The sequence below is a fragment of the Akebia trifoliata genome, chromosome 4, assembly GCF_017979445.1.
Source record: "Akebia trifoliata isolate Shusen 1 chromosome 4, ASM1797944v1, whole genome shotgun sequence".
In the NCBI taxonomy this organism is placed as follows: domain Eukaryota; kingdom Viridiplantae; phylum Streptophyta; class Magnoliopsida; order Ranunculales; family Lardizabalaceae; genus Akebia; species Akebia trifoliata.
This window is the reverse complement of record NC_141378.1, coordinates 16326002-16335274: the sequence shown is the minus strand read 5'-3', so window position 1 is coordinate 16335274 and position 9273 is coordinate 16326002. Positions and strand designations below refer to the sequence as shown.

General features: G+C 33.5%; 2 long non-coding RNA genes across 2 annotated transcripts; one reads left to right on the top strand and one right to left on the bottom strand.

Annotated features, from left to right (window-relative positions):
• Window positions 1–5019: 5019 nt before the first annotated feature.
• On the bottom strand, window positions 5020–8649 carry LOC147404165 (uncharacterized). The gene is made up of 4 exons (XR_015177708.1): window positions 8440–8649; window positions 6571–6649; window positions 6038–6201; window positions 5020–5296 (listed from the first exon to the last, which is right to left on the bottom strand). It is a non-coding gene; the product is annotated as an uncharacterized LOC147404165 (long non-coding RNA).
• LOC147404164 (uncharacterized) lies at window positions 8437–8694 on the top strand. The gene is made up of 2 exons (XR_015177709.1): window positions 8437–8571; window positions 8643–8694. It is a non-coding gene; the product is annotated as an uncharacterized LOC147404164 (long non-coding RNA).
• Window positions 8695–9273: the final 579 nt, after the last annotated feature.

Here is a 9273-nt window from a genome sequence, read left to right as displayed (position 1 = left end):
GTTTAGTTATCGGGTTTAGTCTGATTCATGTTTAGGTTCAAATTCAAGGTGGGAGGGACTAGTGAGGTGACCCGACCCTATAATTTATGGGGGAAATTATAATATAAAAAATTCTATTTAAAATAGTATTTATTAAAATATTAACAATTCTTTTAAAATTATCGAAAGTAACCAAATTCGACTATTGAAGGGTCAAAAAAAAAAGATTTTAATCAAAATTTTGGCTCTTTAAGAGATGATTTTTTTTTTTTTTTAAAACAAAGTTTCGGCCCTTTAAGGTCAAGACCAAGATCATGATCAAGATCACGATCATCATCATCTTGTTTTCAGATCTTGATCATGATCACGATCAAGGTCTAGATCATGAACATGATTTTGGATCAAGATCATCATCATCATCATCTTATTTTCAGATCATGATGGATCAAGATTATGATCATGATCACGATCAAATGATGGTTATGATGATCATGATCATAGTCATTATCTTATTTTCGGATCAACTTGATCATGATCATAATTTTGGATCAAGATCATGATCATGATTTTGGATCAAAATCATGATCATGATTATCATCATCTTATTTTCAGATCATGATCATGATCATTATCCAAAATCAAAAAAATAAACAAGGTTCTTACTTTTAAATATCTTGATCCAAGGTTAGAAGACAAAGTCCAAAAATCTAGAAAAAAAAAAAACCAGGATGATTAAGAAAATTAAGAAGAGAGGAGGAAAACCAAAGAGGAGAAGAAGAGGGAAGAGGAAGAGAAAGAGAAAATTTGATTAAAAAAATTCGGCCTTTAAAGGGCTGAAATTTTGCTTTAAAAAAATTTACCTTTAAAGGGTCAAAATTTTGATTTAAAAAAAAAAATTCAACCCTTAAAAAGATCGTAATTTTGATTAAAAATAAAAATCGGCCCTTCAACAGCTGAATTTGTTTTCTTTCTATAATTTTCAAAAAATTATTACTTTTTTTAATAAATACTACTTTAAATAGTTTATTTTTTTATAATTTCCCCTAATTTATATAGTAGTCTTAATGTAATAATATATTATAACTAAATTTATAATGTATAAGAATTACAAATTGCGAGTCAGCTCAGCCCAAATACTTGCACGGTTTGGGACTGGTCTGGACAGGTATTTTTATTAGACTTGGCATGAATATGATTTTGAAGCCCATTGAGTAGCCCAGGAAATCCATAACAGAATCTTTACTGCACTAGCATGAGTGCAGATTTTCTAACTCAACCTGAGTACCAGACAGAATAACTCAAAAACTCACTGACACACAACTGCTAAATGTGTTCCGTTGTGTATCCTAAGGGAAAAAATCTGTGATTCTTGCACATGCCACAACAGTGAGTTTCTGAGTTAGCCTATCAGAATTGTGTTACCCCGAGAATTGAGTTAGAAAAGGATAATGTTGAAGTAATATTAAAAGTACATCGATTGTACACTCTGATGTGGTGGTGCACACATAACCATAGAAGCTTTTCATCAAGATATGAGTGAAAAGCACTTGTGACTATGCATACACCACATCAGAATGTCTGAATCAATGTACATTTCAATGTTACTCCAGCACAACTCATTAGAAAATCATTACACAATTGACATACCACTTTATACAAACAGAACTTTTGCTGGTTGCAGTAAGGTTTCAAATGTTTTATTTGTTCTATTATAAAAGGTTATATTCTCACTAGAAAATAAAATAATCTAAAGCCAAAAAGAAAAAGAAACAATAATAAAATAAAATGATCCCCATGATTGCTTAAAGAAAAATTCTAGACTCCAACGAAGACTCATGATCTGGAAGTTCCCTACACCACATGAAAAAATGTTAAATTCCACAGTTGCCAAGGCCCATCGAATTTAGATCTTTTTTCACTTAGTGTTTAAAAGAGTTGTGTCGAATTTAAGCCTTTTTCATGTAATGCCAAAACAATGAATTCCTAAGAATTCAGTACTAATATCTAGAAGGTGGGAATGCCAAAACTCTTTTGGAATCTTGTGGAAAACAAGACTTTGAGGGATGAGTGGATGAGGAAGAGATATGTGAGATCAGGTGACATATGGCATTGTAATATGGAAAGTGTTGAAGTAACATTGAAATTGACATTGTTTGGGACATTGGTAACGTGGATGTATTTATAGAATCATAGATGCTTTTCATCGAGTTAGGAGTGAGAAGCATCTATGGTTCTGTACACACCAATGTCCCAAACGATGTCAATTTCAATGTTACTCCAGCATGACTCTTATAATATACATACATCAATCCATTTAAACTTCAGGTATCACCCCTGCAATAATGGAAGTTGCTACCTTGTAACTCATGTCTATTATATCGTCTTTTGATATTTTACCAATTGTATCTGATGGGCTGAGAGATTTTACAAATTTTAAAACAAAAAGTCCACAATCATCAGTGTTTTCTTATTGAGATGGATCTGGATAATCTATAACAATCCAATCAGACCAAGATTCCAACTTATCCACCACCTTGACATGGTATAACACTTCCGGTAAAATGTTCAACTACAAAATAAAAATGATTAATTAGATCAAAATTAATTAAAAATTTTATACCAATACAATTATTTTCACTTTTGAAAGGTATGTCTTTGTGGAACTGGCTTAAGGATGGGGATAGAAACACAAATTTCTTCTATTTATCTGCAAGGATTAAAGTTGCTAGAAATTTCGTTACAAAAATCAAGAAAATGGATGGGTACTGGTGGAGAGTACTTCAGATATTGGAGGGGAGGTTGTTGTTGAGTTTGAGGACATCCTATCTTGCAAATACAGGTGTTGTTTCGGCCACTTTTCTTGATCCTTTATCTCCTGTCATTTCTTAACAACAAAATGAGCTTCTTGTACAAAATTGCCCCTGATATTGTTCCATTGGCGACGCTTCACAAAACTATGCCCAAATAAATCGCCTCTAAAAAGTCCTCATTTTTGTAGTGACTGTTAAAAATACAAAGCTTCTAGTAAGAAGAGGAAACCAAATTTTGATGTGGCGTGATCCTTTGATTAAGGGAGAAAGTCTAAATTTAATTTAGATTTGGGCATGGTACTATCAATCTCATTGATAGTAATAATGAGGCCATAATTTAATATTTATGGAAGGAAATAGTTGGAATCTACCGACTCTTTATAATGACCGTATGAAGCAGACTGGGGACCTTGTTTACTCTCAGCCGGGTCCTAGGGGTTTGATTGATGATAGAATTGTGTGGATTCACAATGCAAATGGTAGATTTTCATCGAAATCTGCTTATGAGACGAATTTGGCAAGAAACTTGAGGGTTGCTTAGGCTGAAATCTTATGAAGTAAAAGGAGAGTTCCTCGCTTTTATTTTATTTCTTGGTTAGCAATTCATAAAAAGTTGGCAATGATTGAAATGTTAAGGAAAGAGGTATGCAAGTTTCACTCGATGCTCTCTTTGTTGGTGTAATGAGGAAACCAACACACACCTATTCTTCAAATGCAACTTTAAGAAGTGGATTTGGAATTCTTGTCTAAGGAAATTCGGTATTAGTTAAAGTTGGTATTAAAACATTGGAGGTGGAAATCCAAGTTATAAAAGGCACTCGTTTTCCACACAAGAAAGTTTCATAAATGCTATCGATTTGCTTTTATGCTACTTTCTATTATTCTTGAAGGGAATGTAATAATGGAATTTTCACAGATTCCCATACGCCAAAAGACAAAATTCTTCAACAAATAGAGGATTTGATTAAAGGAATTTTTGATGGATTGGAAATTTATAGAACCATCTTGGGGATCTGTTGATTCATTCTTTACTACTGGAAATGCTCAATTAGTAAGAAGCAAATGATTCATAAATTTATTGTTTGGATTTGTCTAGAAGAAAGAGAATGCAAGATCAACATTGATGGAGCTCTCTCGTCAATGGAAGTGGTTTCAGTTTTCTGGGCAGAGATGAATTTGGAGGATTCTCGTTTGTGTTCTAGTCAGGAATTGAAGATGATGACATAATCACCATTGACCTAAAAGCAATATCTGAGGCATTGACTTATGTGAAACATAGAAACATACCAAGAGTTCTAATAAGTTTTGATTCTCTTTATGCCATCAAATGCATTCAATCTAAACTTAAGACTGCCTGGAGATATTCAAAACAAGTGAGAGAGAATCAGGTTTTTCAGCTGGAGTTTATTTCATGTCGTTTTGAATTCTTTTGGAGTGCAGCAGATTATCTTGCTCGAATAGGTATATTCTAGAGACTATTTTGTAATTGAGGATTATTCTTTTATTCCTCAAGAGTTGAACCAAATTATGCTAGATGATTTAAGAGGGGGGGGGGGTGTCCCTTCAATCCCAGCTTATTGATGAAAAAAATAAATAAAAAAGGCATGATCTAGAACGTTACTGCCCCCCTCCTGTAGCAACAACATACAGTGTCTACTCTCCACGTTTTGGTTCGAGATTAAACACATCGTGGGCTATGTGCCATGTAGAAAAGGGCTTGGTTAGAAGTCCGATGTGTTTTAAACTCCAACCAAATGTGCGACGTAGACACCTTACCTAATTCTAAAGAAAATTGACTTAAAATAATTGTTAAATGAACAATTCTAACGTTCCTACACTGCGTCATATTTCACGAAAAACGACGGGCCAAAGCCGTCGTTTTTTAAGAATAATGACGGCCCCCGCCGTCGCAAGAGCAGTTGTAAATAACGATGTCGTTTTTAGTGAACGACGGGTGGCACGTGTCAACAAAGTGTTGTGAAAAACGACGGTCATGGTCTGTCAAAATAAAACGACGGCCCAAACCCGTCATTTATTTATTCGAATTTAAATTTAATTAATGGATATAAACGACGGCTTAAAGCCGTCGTTTTTTTTTTTTACACTTTTTTTTTTTTTTTTTTGTAATTAACCACTATTGTTTGTCATTTTTAATATTTTTCACCTAAAAAGAAAATGACAATTTTCATTGAAAATTGAAATCTAATAAAATAAATAAATACACCAAAAAAACAAAAATTTACATTTTTCAAATGGAAACAATTTTCCTTCAAATTTTACATGTGCAATCATAGTCCAACATGCCCCGTTTTGCATGGTGTCAATTTTAATCTACATTTCAATGTTTAAAGTAGTTTTTCAAAAAATATCTTCTACCAACTTCACTTCACTTGACTTGACTTGTAGAAATCAAAACCAACATCTGTCTTTCTCAGTCCTTAAAAGAATGACGCAGCGATTTTTAAGGATAATATACATTCCTACTTCTTGTGACATATTGCCGAAATCTGTGGTTGAAAAATTAAAAAAACATTGTCAGATATATCGTAATGACACCGACTACCTAAAACAATCCAAGTAATTATGCAAGAAAGATAAATATACCAAATTACAAAATAAAAGAGTTCTCATAACTATCATTGTCAAACATTTCTCAACAGCACTAGCTCAATCCTTAACCATAACCTAAGCTCTCACAGTAAGTGGTGTCCCTCTTAATTTCCCAATTATCGATTATCTTGGTTTTGTCAACTATATTGAACCCTGTCACATTACAATATTGGTGTCATTCTCTGAGAACGGGAAGGGAACAGGAAGCTGAAACTGTTGGGTGAAATCTCAGGGGGCATTTTGTTCTTGATTCTAGAATCTGATTAGTTGTTTAGTTGGGAAATCAATAGTGTTTCTCCCAGGATCAGAATCAAACATCGGCTAAACATAACCAGAATAGAATACAAGACCTGTTTCTTGCAATTTTTTAATCTGTTTATTATGCTTTTAGCTCTAATGTGTGTTTTTGCTTATATGCATATTGTATTTTGTATAACAGTTGCTGAAACTATCAGAAAATATGTCATCAGCACCAACAGATTTTTATTATTATAGCTTTTGAAATTAGTTTCATGGCAAAGTGTAGACCAATTAATTGTGTAGACCACTTTCAACTAAGTCATTCATGTATGGATTGTTGTTAAGCAGCGAGGCTACATCACGAAAATCACGAAAATAAATAAATAAATTATTCTCACCGTTTGTTGGCTTTTGGCATGGCTGGCAATGTATATGAAAGGAGAAATCTTAGTTTCCTTCAAGTTGTGGGGATTCAAAAAATGAGTGACCTCGAAGTTGGTGCATCTCCTACTTCATTTCTAGCGTTTCCATACGTGGGAAGCCTCATTTCAGCCAAATCAGCCTTGAGAGTGAAAGGGTAACAGTAAGTAAATATTGAAGAAGGAAGAAAGACTTTTGGGTTGCTGTATATTTAAAAATCTATGGCTGTCTACACACTACTGTGTCGGTGCAATGTTGCATGTATTATCTTAGGAAGTCACTTTAAACATTGGTAGCTTTATACAGCCAAGAGAGGAACTAAAGCAAAAGAAACCAGCCAAGTAGTAGCATCTCATACACTGAAAGAAAAAGAAGAAATCCAATGTACCAAGCACATAATCTACCCTCCACCAGCCAACACTTACCTCTACTTTCTAAAACCCTAAGATCAAGTCTACACTAATTATAAAAATAAAAAAAATAAAAAAGCCCCACAGACAAGAAAGTGGACCTTTCAGAGCATAAAGGGTGCAAAGAAGTAAGGAATGGCACTCCCTGTTCTCTGGCAGTTTAAGAAATCCCTCCAATATCTGCAAACAAACACGAAAGACAAATTAAAATCTTAGCATTCTTTTTTTATTTTATACCAACTGAACAAAATCAGAAACTGAAGTTGGCTAAAACATAGCATTTTAGTAAAGGGATTAGCTGAGTAGGCTGCATTAAACCTTGTAAGAGGGAAAAAAAAAGTTAGGGCTTAGACCCATAGCTCAGTTGGTTTGAAAGATTGCAAAACTCAGGTAGATCTGACCCACATAGTGATGAAAGAAAATTTTTTTTTTCTTCTCTTTGTAACTCTAACCCACATGGGTGGTATCTGTGTTATGATGAAAGTCTTAATTGAAAGAAATAAGTACATTCAAACCCAACTTTAATAAGTAGTACTAGTCTTTAAGAATCCCTCTATCATATAACAATAAAGTGAAAGCTCCCAAATTATACTCTTTGTAACTCTCTACAAGCAAAGCACATACAAGTCCAAGTCCTAGCAACTAAAGAAACCCAAAAGATAAAGAAAAATCTTGCTTTTTTTTAACAGGTGCATTCAAACTGAACACCTCTTTTTATCAATATATCTTGTGAGAACAATATATTGATGTTAAGGGATCTAATTTACAAGAATCCTACTTTGATCCCATTGGCTAGTGATCCTTCTAGCTAAGATTGCTAACTCTATAAGCTTCTACCTCTTCTTGGTGATGAATTGCATACGCATATACTATAAAATTGTGAAAATAAGCAACTCATGAACAAACTATACAAACTGACTTTGGCAGATGCTATGTTCGTTGAAAGTATTTTAATAGCAATGTAACCAAAAGTGTAAGCGATTGAGGTCCTTCAGGCATGGGCAAAGCTTCTCCAAGAACATTTTGACAATAAAAAATCAAATTATGAGATTCACACTCCAATCAAACAAATGAATGCATTGCTCATTCCACTCAGTTTCTAAAGACAGTATCTGCCATACCTCACTTCATAACTATAAAATCTAGTAGTAAACATAGTAGGAAATTAAGCACAAATCACTAGCATTTTAACTTTCAAACCAATTCATAGGATCGAAAGTTGACTCTAGAAAATGTTTTTTTAACTATAAATTGATCATAGTTTTCAGCATCCGGAGTTGCTGCATTTCTGAGCATAATTTGACTTCTAAGTGCTCATTGGCTCGGGACTGCCAGAAGAAACTAAAAAGAAATACTTCAGTGAACGGATTTTTACAACTAAGCAACAACTTAACAGATTCAACAAGAAAAAATAAACTGTGAAAGATCTCAAAACCTAAACACAAATAAACAAATCAATCCAAAATCAAAAAAACCTATATGTACGAAACAGAACGAATCAGAAATACAAAACCAATAATCTCCAACAGAAATATAGTTTAACAAAGTGTAATCAAGAAATCTTTCTGTATTGAAAATTAAGGAGATTCATCAAAGATCTAATCAATTCACCAATTAGCTCAAAATTTCCAAATTAGTACACATATAGGTAGTCTGCGATCATCATAAAGACATAAACAGATCAAATATGTGGTTATAAACGAATCAACCTCCAACATTTTGAAGTAATCATCCATCAATCTATCTAACAAATAATCTCTAACAGAAACAGAGTAACAATGTATGATCTACAACAAAACAAGAACACGATTAAACAAATACAATCTATTCACCATTAGAAATCTCCATTATTCAAGAAAAATTTAGCTTAAATTCAAGAAATAAACAGAGATCGTTAGCAAATGGCTGTAGAAAACATTATGCATGTGTGTGTGTGTGTGTGTGTGTGTGTGAGAGAGAGAGAGAACTACCTGGAACGTGTGGGTTGAAGAAGATCCGAAACTCCGATGAGAATGAAAATCCGACAGAGACGTTTGTTGCTTTATGATTTCGTGCAAAAAATCTATGAGAATGAAAATCCGAAACTCCAAATCGACAGAGACGTTTGTTGCTTTATGATTTCGTGCAAAAAATCTATGAGAATGAAAATCCGAAACTCCAAATCGACAGAGAGAAGATCGATCTTCTCTCCGAAACCCTAGAATCGTGAGAGAAGAAATCGAAAATCTCAAACTCTAGAGTCGTGAGAGAAGAAATCGAAAAAAAAATAGATTAAATGTGATTTGTTGTTTCAGATTTGAGATTCAAGATTTTTTAAGGAAGAAGATGCAAATAATAGATTTTAAGTGAAGAAGATGGAAAGGGTGTAACATTAGTAAAAGTTGGTGCGTCAAATAGTCGCACCCAATTTTTATTCACGCTACACCAATTGGTGTAGCATTAGTAAAATTTGGTGCGGCAAATAATAACACCCAATTTTTATTAACACCACATCAATAAGTGTAATATTAGTAAAAGTTGGTGCGGCAATAGTAACACCCAATTTTTATTAACGCCACACCAATCGATGTAACATTAGTAAAAGTTGGTGCGGCAATAGTGACTCTTTTACTAATTTAATGACGGATTAAATTAGTTGTTTATAATCGATCATTATAAACGTCATTAAGGGTTAAACAACTGACAAAACCCGTCGTTTATAAACGACGGTTGTAGTCCGTCGTTTTTTCCGCTATATTTAGTCGTTTTTCATAGTTTGTGACGTAGTGCTAGTTTCAACTTAAATCAATTTTTCATGAGGTTAC